Source organism: Leptodactylus fuscus, chromosome 5 (genome assembly GCF_031893055.1).
Source record: "Leptodactylus fuscus isolate aLepFus1 chromosome 5, aLepFus1.hap2, whole genome shotgun sequence".
Classification (NCBI taxonomy): domain Eukaryota; kingdom Metazoa; phylum Chordata; class Amphibia; order Anura; family Leptodactylidae; genus Leptodactylus; species Leptodactylus fuscus.
The window spans coordinates 908,127-925,106 of NC_134269.1; the positions used below are offsets into that span (position 1 = coordinate 908,127).

Here is a 16,980-nt window from a genome sequence, read left to right on the forward strand (position 1 = left end):
CTGCTCTGAAATATACAGTACCTACCCTGAGATATACAGTACCTATCCTGAGATATACAGTACCTCCTCTGAGATATACAGTACCTACTCTGAGATATACAGTACCTACCCTGATATAAACAGTATCTACCCATATACATAAAGTACCTACCCTGAGATATACAGTACCTGCTGTGAGATATACAGTACCTACCCTGATATACAGTACCTACTCTGAGATATACAGTACCTACCCTGATACATAAAGTACCTACCCTGATATATACAGTACCTACCCTGAGATATACAGTACCTACCCTGAGATATACTGTACCTACCCTGAGATATACAGTACCTGCTCTGATATATACAGTACCTACCCTGAGATATACTGTACCTACCCTGAGATATACAGTACCTGCTCTGATATATACAATACCTACCCTGAGATATACAGTACCTATCCTGAGATATACAGTACCTCCTCTGAGATATACAGTACCTATTCTGAGATATACAGTACCTACCCTGAGATATACAGTACCTACCCTGATATGTACAGTACCTACTCAGAGATATACAGTACCTGCTCTGATATATAAAGTACCTACCCTGAGATATACAGTACCTACCCTGATACATAAAGTACCTACCCTGATATATACAGTACCTACCCTGAGATATACAGTACCTACCCTGAGATATACTGTACCTACCCTGAGATATACAGTACCTACCCTGAGATATACAGTACCTACCCTGAGATATACAGTACCTGCTCTGATATATACAATACCTACCCTGATATATACAGTACCTACCCTGAGATATACAGTACCTACTATGAGATATACAGTACCTACCCTGAGATATACAGTTCCTGCTCTGATATATACAATACCTATCCAAAGATATACAGAACTTACCCTGAGATATACAGTACCTACCCTGAGATATACAGTACCTACCCTGATACATACAGTACCTACTCTGAGATATACAGTACCTGCTCTGATATATACAATACCTATCCAAAGATATACAGTACTTACCCTGATACATAAAGTACCTACCCTGATATATACAGTACCTACCCTGATATACACAGTACCTACCCTGATATATACAGTACCTACCCTGAGATATACAGTACCTTCCCTGATATATACAGTACCTACCCTGAGATATACTGTACCTACCCTGATATATACAGTACCTGCTCTGATATATACAATACCTACCCTGATACATAAAGTACCTACCCTGATATGTACAGTACCTACCCTGAGATATACAGTACCTACCCTGATACATAAAGTACCTACCCTGAGATATACAGTACCTACCCTGAGATATACAGTACCTACCCTGAGATATACAGTACCTACAATGATACATACAATCCCTACCTTGATACGTACATACATTATTTTCCCTATACATACAGTACATACTCTAATATTTACAGTATCTACCCTGATATATACAGTACCTACCCTGATACATAAAGTACCTACCCTGAGATATACAGTACCTACCCTGATACATAAAGTACCTACCCTGAGATATACAGTACCTACTCTGAGATATACAGTAGCTGCTCTGATATATACAGTACCTACCCTGAGATATACAGTACCTACCCTGATATATACAGTACCTACCCTGAGATATACAGTACCTGCTCTGAAATATACAGTACCTACCCTGAGATATACAGTACCTATCCTGAGATATACAGTACCTCCTCTGAGATATACAGTACCTACTCTGAGATATACAGTACCTACCCTGATATAAACAGTATCTACCCATATACATTAAGTACCTACCCTGAGATATACAGTACCTGCTGTGAGATATACAGTACCTACCCTGATATATACAGTACCTACTCTGAGATATACAGTACCTACCCTGATACATAAAGTACCTACCCTGATATATACAGTACCTACCCTGAGATATACAGTACCTACCCTGAGATATACTGTACCTACCCTGAGATATACAGTACATGCTCTGATATATACAATACCTACCCTGAGATATACAGTACCTCCTCTGAGATATACAGTACCTATTCTGAGATATACAGTACCTACCCTGAGATATACAGTACCTACCCTGATATGTACAGTACCTACTCAGAGATATACAGTACCTGCTCTGATATATAAAGTACCTACCCTGAGATATACAGTACCTACCCTGATACATAAAGTACCTACCCTGATATATACAGTACCTACCCTGAGATATACCTGTACCTACCCTGAGATATACAGTACCTGCTCTGATATATACAGTACCTACCCTGAGATATACTGTACCTACCCTGAGATATACAGTACCTGCTCTGATATATACAATACCTACCCTGATATATACAGTACCTACCCTGAGATATACAGTACCTACTATGAGATATACAGTACCTACCCTGAGATATACAGTTCCTGCTCTGATATATACAATACCTATCCAAAGATATACAGTACTTACCCTGAGATATACAGTACCTACCCTGAGATATACAGTACCTACCCTGATACATACAGTACCTACTCTGAGATATACAGTACCTGCTCTGATATATACAATACCTATCCAAAGATATACAGTACTTACCCTGATACATAAAGTACCTACCCTGATATATACAGTACCTACCCTGATATATACAGTACCTACCCTGCTATATACAGTACCTACCCTGAGATATACAGTACCTTCCCTGATATATACAGTACCTACCCTGAGTTATACTGTACCTACCCTGATATATACAGTACCTGCTCTGATATATACAATACCTACCCTGATACATAAAGTACCTACCCTGATATATACAGTACCTACCCTGAGATATACAGTACCTACCCTGATACATAAAGTACCTACCCTGAGATATACAGTACCTACCCTGATATATACAGTACCTACCCTGAGATATACTGTACCTACCCTGATATATACAGTACCTGCTCTGATATATACAATACCTACCCTGATACATAAAGTACCTACCCTGATATATACAGTACCTACCCTGAGATATACAGTACCTACCCTGATACATAAAGTACCTACCCTGAGATATACAGTACCTACCCTGAGATATACAGTACCTACCCTGAGATATACAGTACCTACAATGATACATACAATCCCTACCTTGATACGTACATACATTATTTTCCCTATACATACAGTACATACTCTAATATTTACAGTATCTACCCTGATATATACAGTACCTACTCTGAGATATACAGTAGCTGCTCTGATATATACAGTACCTACCCTGAGATATACAGTACCTACCCTGATATATACAGTACCTACCCTGAGATATACAGTACCTGCTCTGAAATATACAGTACCTACCCTGAGATATACAGTACCTATCCTGAGATATACAGTACCTCCTCTGAGATATACAGTACCTACTCTGAGATATACAGTACCTACCCTGATATAAACAGTATCTACCCATATACATAAAGTACCTACCCTGAGATATACAGTACCTGCTGTGAGATATACAGTACCTACCCTGATATATACAGTACCTACTCTGAGATATACAGTACCTACCCTGATACATAAAGTACCTACCCTGATATATACAGTACCTACCCTGATATATACAGTACCTACCCTGATATATACAGAACCTACCCTGAGATATACAGTACCTACCCTGAGATATACAGTACCTTCCCTGATATATACAGTACCTACCCTGATATATACAGTACCTACCCTGATATATACAGAACCTACCCTGAGATATACAGTACCTACCCTGAGATATACAGTACCTACCCTGAGATATACTGTACCTACCCTGAGATATACAGTACCTGCTCTGATATATACAATACCTACCCTGAGATATACAGTACCTCCTCTGAGATGTACAGTACCTATTCTGAGATATACAGTACCTACCCTGAGATATACAGTACCTACCCTGATATGTACAGTACCTACTCAGAGATATACAGTACCTGCTCTGATATATAAAGTACCTACCCTGAGATATACAGTACCTACCCTGATACATAAAGTACCTACCCTGATATATACAGTACCTACCCTGAGATATACAGTACCTACCCTGAGATATACTGTACCTACCCTGAGATATACAGTTCCTGCTCTGATATATACAATACCTACCCTGATATATACAGTACCTACCCTGAGATATACAGTACCTACTATGAGATATACAGTACCTACCCTGAGATATACAGTTCCTGCTCTGATATATACAATACCTATCTAAAGATATACAGTACTTACCCTGAGATATACAGTACCTACCCTGAGATATACAGTACCTACCCTGATACATACAGTACCTACTCTGAGATATACAGTACCTGCTCTGATATATACAATACCTATCCAAAGATATACAGTACTTACCCTGATACATAAAGTACCTACCCTGATATATACAGTACCTACCCTGATATATACAGTACCTACCCTGATATATACAGTACCTACCCTGATACATAAAGTACCTACCCTGATATATACAGTACCTACCCTGAGATATACAGTACCTACCCTGATACATAAAGTACCTACCCTGAGATATACAGTACCTACCCTGAGATATACAGTACCTACCCTGAGATATACAGTACCTACCCTGATACATAAAGTACCTACCCTGATATATACAGTACCTACCCTGAGATATACAGTACCTTCCCTGATATATACAGTACCTACCCTGAGATATACTGTACCTACCCTGATATATACAGTACCTGCTCTGATATATACAATACCTACCCTGATACATAAAGTACCTACCCTGATATATACAGTACCTACCCTGAGATATACAGTACCTACCCTGATACATAAAGTACCTACCCTGAGATATACAGTACCTACCCTGAGATATACAGTACCTACCCTGAGATATACAGTACCTACAATGATACATACAATCCCTACCTTGATACGTACATACATTATTTTCCCTATACATACAGTACATACTCTAATATTTACAGTATCTACCCTGATATATACAGTACCTACCCTGATACATAAAGTACCTACCCTGAGATATACAGTACCTACTCTGAGATATACAGTAGCTGCTCTGATATATACAGTACCTACCCTGAGATATACAGTACCTACCCTGATATATACAGTACCTACCCTGAGATATACAGTACCTGCTCTGAAATATACAGTACCTACCCTGAGATATACAGTACCTATCCTGAGATATACAGTACCTCCTCTGAGATATACAGTACCTACTCTGAGATATACAGTACCTACCCTGATATAAACAGTATCTACCCATATACATAAAGTACCTACCCTGAGATATACAGTACCTGCTGTGAGATATACAGTACCTACCCTGATATATACAGTACCTACTCTGAGATATACAGTACCTACCCTGATACATAAAGTACCTACCCTGATATATACAGTACCTACCCTGAGATATACAGTACCTACCCTGAGATATACTGTACCTACCCTGAGATATACAGTACCTGCTCTGATATATACAATACCTATCCAAAGATATACAGTACTTACCCTGATACATAAAGTACCTACCCTGATATATACAGTACCTACCCTGATATATACAGTACCTACCCTGAGATATACAGTACCTTCCCTGATATATACAGTACCTACCCTGAGTTATACTGTACCTACCCTGATATATACAGTACCTGCTCTGATATATACAATACCTACCCTGATACATAAAGTACCTACCCTGATATATACAGTACCTACCCTGAGATATACAGTACCTACCCTGATACATAAAGTACCTACCCTGAGATATACAGTACCTACCCTGATATATACAGTACCTACCCTGAGATATACTGTACCTACCCTGATATATACAGTACCTGCTCTGATATATACAATACCTACCCTGATACATAAAGTACCTACCCTGATATATACAGTACCTACCCTGAGATATACAGTACCTACCCTGATACATAAAGTACCTACCCTGAGATATACAGTACCTACCCTGAGATATACAATACCTACCCTGAGATATACAGTACCTACAATGATACATACAATCCCTACCTTGATACGTACATACATTATTTTCCCTATACATACAGTACATACTCTAATATTTACAGTATCTACCCTGATATATACAGTACCTACCCTGAGATATACAGTACCTGCTCTGAAATATACAGTACCTACCCTGAGATATACAGTACCTATCCTGAGATATACAGTACCTCCTCTGAGATATACAGTACCTACTCTGAGATATACCGTACCTACCCTGATATAAACAGTATCTACCCATATACATAAAGTACCTACCCTGAGATATACAGTACCTGCTGTGAGATATACAGTACCTACCCTGATATATACAGTACCTACTCTGAGATATACAGTACCTACCCTGATACATAAAGTACCTACCCTGATATATACGGTACCTACCCTGATATATACAGTACCTACCCTGATATATACAGAACCTACCCTGAGATATACAGTACCTACCCTGAGATATACTGTACCTACCCTGAGATATACAGTACCTGCTCTGATATATACAATACCTACCCTGAGATATACAGTACCTCCTCTGAGATGTACAGTACCTATTCTGAGATATACAGTACCTACCCTGAGATATACAGTACCTACCCTGATATGTACAGTACCTACTCAGAGATATACAGTACCTGCTCTGATATATAAAGTACCTACCCTGAGATATACAGTACCTACCCTGATACATAAAGTACCTACCCTGATATATACAGTACCTACCCTGAGATATACAGTACCTACCCTGAGATATACTGTACCTACCCTGAGATATACAGTTCCTGCTCTGATATATACAATACCTACCCTGATATATACAGTACCTACCCTGAGATATACAGTACCTACTATGAGATATACAGTACCTACCCTGAGATATACAGTTCCTGCTCTGATATATACAATACCTATCTAAAGATATACAGTACTTACCCTGAGATATACAGTACCTACCCTGAGATATACAGTACCTACCCTGATACATACAGTACCTACTCTGAGATATACAGTACCTACCCTGAGATATACAGTACCTTCCCTGATATATACAGTACCTACCCTGAGATATACAGTACCTACCCTGATATAAAAGGTATCTACCCATATACATAAAGTACCTACCCTGAGATATACAGTACCTGCTGTGAGATATACAGTACCTACCCTGATATATACAGTACCTACTCTGAGATATACAGTACCTACCCTGATACATAAAGTACCTACCCTGATATATACAGTACCTACCCTGAGATATACAGTACCTACCCTGAGATATACTGTACCTACCCTGAGATATACAGTACCTGCTCTGATATATACAATACCTACCCTGAGATATACAGTACCTCCTCTGAAATATACAGTACCTATTCTGAGATATACAGTACCTACCCTGAGATATACAGTACCTACCCTGATATGTACAGTACCTACTCAGAGATATACAGTACCTGCTCTGATATATAAAGTACCTACCCTGAGATATACAGTACCTACCCTGATACATAAAGTACCTACCCTGATATATACAGTACCTACCCTGAGATATACAGTACCTGCTCTGATATATACAGTACCTACCCTGAGATATACTGTACCTACCCTGAGATATACAGTACCTGCTCTGATATATACAATACCTACCCTGATATATACAGTACCTACCCTGAGATATACAGTACCTACTATGAGATATACAGTACCTACCCTGAGATATACAGTTCCTGCTCTGATATATACAATACCTATCCAAAGATATACAGTACTTACCCTGAGATATACAGTACCTACCCTGAGATATACAGTACCTACCCTGATACATACAGTACCTACTCTGAGATATACAGTACCTGCTCTGATATATACAATACCTATCCAAAGATATACAGTACTTACCCTGATACATAAAGTACCTACCCTGATATATACAGTACCTACCCTGATATATACAGTACCTACCCTGATATATACAGTACCTACCCTGAGATATACAGTACCTTCCCTGATATATACAGTACCTACCCTGAGATATACTGTACCTACCCTGATATATACAGTACCTGCTCTGATATATACAATACCTACCCTGATACATAAAGTACCTACCCTGATATATACAGTACCTACCCTGAGATATACAGTACCTACCCTGATACATAAAGTACCTACCCTGAGATATACAGTACCTACCCTGAGATATACAGTACCTACCCTGAGATATGCAGTACCTACAATGATACATACAATCCCTACCTTGATACGTACATACATTATTTTCCCTATACATACAGTACATACTCTAATATTTACAGTATCTACCCTGATATATACAGTACCTACCCTGATACATAAAGTACCTACCCTGAGATATACAGTACCTACCCTGAGATATACAGTACCTACCCTGATATATACAGTACCTACCCTGAGATATACAGTACCTGCTCTGAAATATACAGTACCTACCCTGAGATATACAGTACCTATCCTGAGATATACAGTACCTCCTCTGAGATATACAGTACCTACTCTGAGATATACAGTACCTACCCTGAGATATACAGTACCTACCCTGATATATACAGTACCTACCCTGAGATATACAGTACCTACCCTGAGATATACAGTACCTACCCTGATATATACAGTACCTACCCTGAGATATACAGTACCTACCCTGATATATACAGTACCTACCCTGATATATACAGTACCTACCCTGAGATATACAGTACCTATCCTGAGATATACAAATCAAATCAAATCAAATCAAATCAAAAAATGCTTTATTGGCACGTCCGAATAGGTATTTGGCATTGCCAAAGCTAGTAAAGTGTGTGTGGGGGGGGAGTTGGGTTGGGTGGGTGGTGGGTATGGGGGGGGGGGTTGGGTTATAACAGTCCATGGAGTCATCATCTTCCTACAGTACCTCCTCTGAGATATACAGTACCTATCCTGATACATAAAGTACCTACCCTGATATATACAGTACCTGCTCTGAGATATAAAGTACCTACTCTGAGATATACAGTACCTGCTCTGATATATACAGTACCTACACTGAGATATACTGTACCTGCTCTGATATATACAGTACCTACCCTGATATATACAGTACCTACCCTGAGATATACAGTACCTGCTCTGATATATACAATACCTACCCTGAGATATACAGTACCTACCCTGATATATACAATACCTACCCTGGTATATACAGTACCTACCCTGATACATAAAGTACCTACCCTGATATATACAGTACCTACCCTGGTATATACAGTGCCTACCCTGATACATAAAGTACCTACCCTGATATATACAGTACCTACCCTGGTATATACAGTACCTACCCTGATATATACAGTGCCTACCCTGAGATATACAGTACCTACCCTGATTTATACAGTACCTACCCTGATATATACAGTACCTACCCTGATTTATACAGTGCCTACCCTGAGATATACAGTACCTACCCTGATATATACAGTACCTACCCTGAGATATACAGTACCTACCCTGATTTATACAGTACCTACCCTGATATATACAGTACCTACCCTGATTTATACAGTACCTACCCTGATATATACAGTACCTACCCTGATATATACAGTGCCTACCCTGAGATATACAGTACCTACCCTGATATATACAGTACCTACCCTGATTTATACAGTGCCTACCCTGAGATATACATTATCTGCCCTGATGCATATGGTACCTTCCCTTATATGCAAGTTTTCTGTCTTTACACATATGGTACCTGTACTGATACAAATGGTATTATCCGTGATAAATACTGATAACTGCATCCCCTTAATAAGTTGCACTAACCTCTACAGTAACTCTAAACAAAACCCCATCCTGAACAAATTTGCTTTAGAAATTGCCAAACCTCAGGAGAATCTATTCAGGAATATTCTGTGGGATCTGTGGTATAATAGCCAGAGATCCGGGGGAGGTGCATACAAATAATAACCGTTCATACTCTTCCTCTCTTACCTCTTCTGGACTCAGAAAATCAGGAAAAGCTCAGGAGAGGTGAGAGGAGCTGAGTATGACTGGTTATTATTTCCCCACTCCTCCTCTGAGCCACTGGTTACTGTACTCTGGGGTTGGCAGGACTCCAGAGTCTAATAATGGTGTTTCCTGCTGCTGATGGGGACACGGTCAGGGTAGAGCTAGGGCAGAACTGGGGGTATCAACAATACATTAGGCACATGAGAAGGTGGAAGAACAAACCAATACATCAACATACAATAATACAGTACTGATAGCAGTATTACGTGGTTTTGTATCACCGTTTACTAGTTTCACCTCTTTGGGATAATTATTGATCATTTCCATATCTATTAACCTGCACTCTCTGCCTCTTATTACAGACGTCTCCCTTCGCTAAGCCCATCAGAAGTTGTGTAGTTGTCGGGAATGGCGGCATCTTGAGGAACAGCTTGTGCGGTGCCGACATTGACAAGGCAGACTTTGTGTTCAGGTGAGAATGGAATGATCCAAAAACCTTGATCTGAAGAGTTTTAGCTCCTCCATTGGTGGTCCAGTTCCCATAGACAGCCATATTTTTTTGATATTGTTCAGGCAGACAAGTCCAAGGCTGAAGAATACAATGCCGAATTGCTCTTTCTTCCTTGTCCTATGTATTTATAAGGGCTCTAATGTTCATCTTCAAGTTGTCTTACTATTCAGATTAGTAACAGGTGTGATATTCTCTAGCTCATTCCTTCTTATTGCTATCACTGTTTGCCTTGTGTATGTCAAAGTTATTTGATATTTTTGTTACTTTTTAAGCTTTGTATTCTAGTATAGGACTAAACTAAATACTGAATACTAAACTGTAATAAGTCTGTCCTTGCAGCTCTAAAACTGCCCACAACCCACAACGTCACAGAAGAAAGGAACCACTGAGCCCTGTTATTGCCACATTTTCAGACTAGTGATGGGGGAACCTCGCAGATTCATTTCAGACAGAATTTGGTTGATCCCACCCTGAAGTGCACAAAACACACTCCCATTTCCTGAGCCTCCATTCGTCTTTCTGGGATGTCCACAGCATCTTCCGACTTTCTACCCCTGCATGACTGCTGAAGCTCAATCACAGGCCTCTTGGGGCTGGTGACATCAGTGAGAAGGCCAGAAGATGTTATGAACCCCATTATGAACTGGTTTGCTTATTTCATGTGCCCGTGTGTACTTGTGTGTTACCAGGCGTAGGCACTGTGCAGTGAATGACTGAGGGTGTCCCACTTTGTGACAACTCTCTTGTAGCGTTGAAGACACTGAATGGCCGTCCACTTAGTTTGTAGTCATATAGGTTGTCTTGAACCCCTTCCTTGAGCATAGGAAGAAGAACCCATATGTTTCCTCCGTGACTTTAGGTTACCCCTCACCTCGTCTTTTGTGTGAAGGACCTTCAATATGACATTAACATAACGATCTGACAACCATTTGCCACCCTTAGTCAGGACCCCCCATGTCACATAGTAATGATCAGCAACATATTTCATTTTTAGGATGAATTTTCCTCCGCTGAATTGGACTGAAGATGTCGGGACCAAGACACATCTCGTCACTGCCAACCCAAGTATCTTAATTGATAAGTAAGTTCCTCAGTATTGTGGTCATCAATGGTTATATGACAATCCATAACGATGTTACCCAACACAGATAGCGTAATGATGTGAGAATCACCGGAGTTCTCCCATACCCAACTGGTGGTTACAGTCATGCCTATTAGGAGGTCAGGATAAAGAGATGTCCATATAGGTTGCGCTGACCTTCAATTGTTTCGATGACTATTTTGACCTTGAGACATTTTGATATCCATTTTAAGAAGCGATGTTGCCGCAACCGTGTCCTGTAGATGAGATCACTCGTGATGTATAATGGTCATGTAATCCTGTAGATGTGATCACTCGTGATGTATAATGTTCTTCTAATCCTGTAGATGAGATCACTCGTGATGTATAATGTTCTTCTAATCTCTCCTTCTATAGGTATAAAAGCCTTATGGATTATAGGAAACCATTCACCAACATGGTAAAGGCTTACGGCTCCGCCATGGTTCTCCTGCCGGCCTTCTCATATGGTCATAATACAGATATCTCTCTCCGCACACTCTACACCTTGGAAGACTTTGGCATGAAGAACAGGGTGGTCTTCTTCAACCCACAATATCTCCTAAACCTTGATGCCTACTGGAAAAAAATTGGGCTGAAGTTCAAGCGTATGTCCTCAGGTCTCATGCTGGTCAGTGCAGCCTTCGAGGTTTGCGAGAAGGTGACACTCTACGGATTCTGGCCATTTTCTCAAGATCTTGAAGGAACCCCGATCCTCCACCACTACTATGACAATGCACCTCCTAAACCTGGTGTCCACGCTATGCCGGATGAGTTTTATCAATATCTACAGATGCACAGTGAAGGAGCTCTGGAGCTCAAAGTAGGACAATGCGAAGGATAATTTATTAAAGATTTACAGAAACGCTACAAGGACAGACAAAGATGGGGGTGATATCGGGAAATGATGTGATTATTAAGCCATAGTACTGGGAGAGAAGAACCTCAGCTGGTGGTGTGAGGCTAAGGACCATGGCAATAATACACTATGAGGCGGCCTCAGGCATTTGGGGCTCTAAAACATGGCAACCTGCCCATGATCAAAGTAGACTTGTAATCCATGTTGGATCCTCTAGAGGAAAGCGGTTTCCTGAAGCTCCTCTGTATTCTAGAAAGTAATGCGCACTGAGCCCTAAGAGGGGAGCCAGATAATCCTGAAAGATTTTGTGACCAGTGACGAGACGTGTTGTCCATCGCACTCGTGTTATTTCATGACTATTTATTTTTGTATTTATTGTATTTTCGAACTATTTATCTATGATTATATAACTGACCATATCTCCCCCTGCCAGTCTTACAGTTCCATGCAAAAGTTTTAGGCAGGTACGTGTGTATGTATATGTGTGTACGGTATGTGTGTGCGTGTATGTGTATGTGTGTATGTGTATGCGTGTATGTGTGTGTTTGTGTATGTATATCCTATTAATATTATAAAGGTGAAAGTTTGTGTGTTTGGATGTTCGGATGTTTGTTCCTCAATCACAGCCAAACGGCTGAATGGATTTTGGGGAAATTTCACACACACACACACTTGCCAGGAAAAGGTAGTAGGCTACTTAAAATGTGGGTCACTCACCCCAAATCACCACTGTGACCCTCCAAAGACCCCTCCGGGCTCGGTTATAGAAGCTGGCATTCCGTCAGCGCTGCTCTGTGCACGCACCTCCTATTGGTGCATGGCAGGCTGCGGCACCATAGGTTGCGGACTGAATGTGGGCGTGTGAGCAGGGACACAGTGAACAAGATGGCGGCAGCCCACATCGTCCCGGAGCCGCAGGTCAGTGCAGCGGGGGGGAAGGGGTTGTCCCGGGGAGAGGGGGTTGTCCCCAGGGATCAACCACAGGAATCTGGGGGCAGAGATGTGGGACATGAATCTGGGGGCAGAGATGGAGGGACATGAATCTGGGGGCAGAGATGTGGGACATGAATCTGGGGGCAGAGATGGAGGGACATGAATCTGGGGGCAGAGATGGAGGGACAGGAATCTGGGGGCAGAGATGTGGAGACATGAATCTGGGGGCAGAGATGTGGGACATGAATCTGGGGGCAGAGATGGAGGGACATGAATCTGGGGGCAGAGATGGAGGGGACATGAATCTGGGGGCAGAGATGTGGGACATGAATCTGGGGGCAGAGATGGAGGGACATGAATCTGGGGGCAGAGATGGAGGGACAGGAATCTGGGGGCAGAGATGGAGGGACATGAATCTGGGGGCAGAGATGGAGGGACATGAATCTGGGGGCAGAGATGGAGGGACAGGAATCTGGGGCAGAGATGTGGGACATGAATTTGGGGGAAGAGATGGAGAGTTCATGAATCTGGGGGCAGAGATGGAGGGACATGAATCTGGGGGCAGAGATGGGGGACATGAATCTGGGGGCAGAGATGGGGGACATGAATCTGGGGGCAGAGATGGAGAGGACATGAATCTGGGGGCAGAGATGGAGGGACATGAATCTGGGGGCAGAGATGGAGGGACAGGAATCTGGGGGCAGAGATGTGGGACATGAATTTGGGGGCAGAGATGGAGAGTTCATGAATCTGGGGGAAGAGATGTGGGACATGAATTTGGGGGCAGAGATGGAGAGTTCATGAATCTGGGGGCAGAGATGTGGGACATGAATTTGGGGGCAGAGATGGAGAGTTCATGAATCTGGGGGCAGAGATGTGGGACATGAATTTGGGGCAGAGATGGGGGACATGAATCTGGGGGCAGAGATGGAAGAGGGACATGAAACTGGGGGCAGATGAAGGGTGTATATGAAACTGGGGGAGAGATAGAGGGGGGACATATAATTTACAGGTGACTGTAGGAGGATTATACTGTGTGCGGGCACATGAAAAATTAACGAGTGGGCGGAGTCAACACAAAAGTGGGTGGGGCTAAATTTACCGCGGCGCGCACATTTTGTCCCTCTTTCGGTTCTTCAAAAGTTGGGAGGTGTGCTATTGGATTATTCCAGCAGATAGCGATAGTATTTAGCTCAGTCATCCCCAGTCTAGGTTGGCTTCCAGAATATGCTGCACTGTATATCCTGGTGCTGAGTAGAGATGAGTGAACGCCGTTCGATGGAATATCAGGCCGTTCGGGATATTTGATTCCAATTGAATACAAGGCCGCAAATGCAGTAAAAATTTGTGTCCCCTCCCACCTTCCCTGGGGCTTTTTTTGTACCAATAATTGTGCAGAGGAGGTGGGACGGGAACTACGACAACGGAGGCAGTGAAAAAAATTGAAAAAACCCATTGGCTGCTGAAAACATGTGATCTCTGATTCATAAGAATAGTGTCGGCCATCTTCATCTCATTTCAGTTTTGGAGTGATAGGGAGAGCTTGGTCTCAGGGCGATACAGGGCATTCTAGCATTGGTTAGGCAGGAGATAACAGATCTTTTCACGGCTTAATACATCATGCAGCAGTGTATCAGCAGGGGACGTGGGCGAGGACGTGGACATGGATACCAACTGTACCAGGTACTGGAGAGGGGCCGCCAGCACCCAATTTACTATTCCTCCTCCTCCTCCTCCTCCTCCTCCTCCTCCTACAACCCCAGCGCCTACTTCTTTATGTGATATTTTTTTCCATTAGCCCCCCCCCCCTCAGGGGCACCTCATTTTTTTTAGGGCTCCAGCCCAAGGGCCTGAAATCTAATTTTTTAGGGGTCACTGCTGCTGCATGGCTCTAGTCATCCCAAGGGCCAACAGCACTGTATTTTAAAGGCTGTACTCACTCTAAGGGCCAAAAACGAAATCTCTGCTATTTAAAGGCTCAACTCACCCAAAGAACCAACAAATCTCTGCAGGTGAAGGCTGAACTAAGTGACAGGGCCTAAATCTCTGCAGGTAGAGGCTGAAGTCACCTGAAGGGCCTCAATCTCTCCTGGAGCTCAGCTTAAGGGCCTGGAACTTCATTTGGAAGGGCTCATGTTAAGGGCTAGAAAAGTGAATTTTGGAAGGTCTCCCCACATCACACACACACACAATGACAGGTCAGGGGGGGACTGAAGGATTTCCCATTGTCTATTCCATCCGTGGTTGTCATGGGCAATGTGATATAAAGGGGGGGGGTTGATACTGTTTGTGGAGCTTACATTTGGGTTTCTGTCCATCCATTTGGGGAGTAAAGAAGGTTTCCGGGTATTTCCCCCCACTGTGATAGAGGTTGTAGTGAGTGTGTATAGTGTGTAGTTGTTAGGCTGTGATGTTGGGGTAATAGAGGGGCTTTGGTGTGTTAGATGCCCCCAGACATGCTCCCCCTGCTGTCCCAGTTACATTCCAGGGTGTTGGCAGCAATGTCCTGTGGTGTCATAGTGGACTTGGTGACTCTCCTGAGGTGAATGGTGGGATCCCCTGAAACGAAGCATTTTCTCCCATAGACTATAATGGGGTTCCAGATTCCTTCCAATAGTGGAATATTGAGATGCTATTCGGAATGAATAATGAACATGGAATATTTTACTGTTTGCTCATCTCTAGAGCTGAGTATTGCCGAGTCATAACATTAAGGCGCTGTACAGCATTGTAATATAACATGCAGCGCCCGAGTAGGGTTGGGTGATCGGGATCAGAAAAAATTGGATTCTGATCGGAGATCAAGCAAATTTAACGATCACATTTGGAATTCTGATCCCAATCTTTTCCGGTGGGATTGAGGTCGGAGGTTATGTTCCCACAATGCTTGGCTGCTGGCTTGGCTGCTGGCCAATCATTGTGGGAAAAGCTAACATGATGCCTGAAACTCAGGCACCATGTTAGCTATGGGCAATAATGTGATTGGTTGTCGGCAGCATCATCACACCCCTCTATATAAGGGCTGTTATGATGCTGATGCCACCAATTTCCTGACATTTCTAGCTAGGGAGAGGAGCTCAATTGTAGCTAGGGAGAGGAGCTCAATTGTAGCTAGGGAGAGGAGCTCAGTTGTAGCTAGGGAGAGGAGCTCAATTGTAGCTAGGGAGAGGAGCTCAGTTGTAGCTAGGGAGAGGAGCTCAGTTGTAGCTAGGGAGAGGAGCTCAGTTGTAGCTAGGGAGAGGAGCTCAGTTGTAGCTAGGGTCAGTGTAGGCAGGTGCTTAGCTGTGCTAGTGGGGGTCTCATTTTTAATATAAAACTATAAGAAGCTTCTTCTACTTTTTTTTCTGAAAAACAGACAGGCTGTTCCCATCAAAAAGGGGAACTCTACAATCACTCAACTAAATAAAATCTGCTTTTTCACTTGAAAGTTACTATTTTATTTTAAAAAAAAAC

At 42.2% G+C, this 16,980-nt stretch overlaps 1 protein-coding gene and 1 pseudogene across 1 annotated transcript in view; both read left to right on the forward strand.

Moving 5' to 3' along the window:
• The window catches only part of LOC142202241 (alpha-N-acetylneuraminide alpha-2,8-sialyltransferase-like), a 55,303-nt pseudogene extending 42,724 nt beyond the window's left edge, over positions 1-12,579 (forward strand).
• LOC142202309 (alpha-N-acetylneuraminide alpha-2,8-sialyltransferase-like) overlaps positions 1-16,980 on the forward strand; it is a 287,552-nt gene that overhangs the window by 178,720 nt on the left and 91,852 nt on the right. The window lies entirely within an intron of this gene.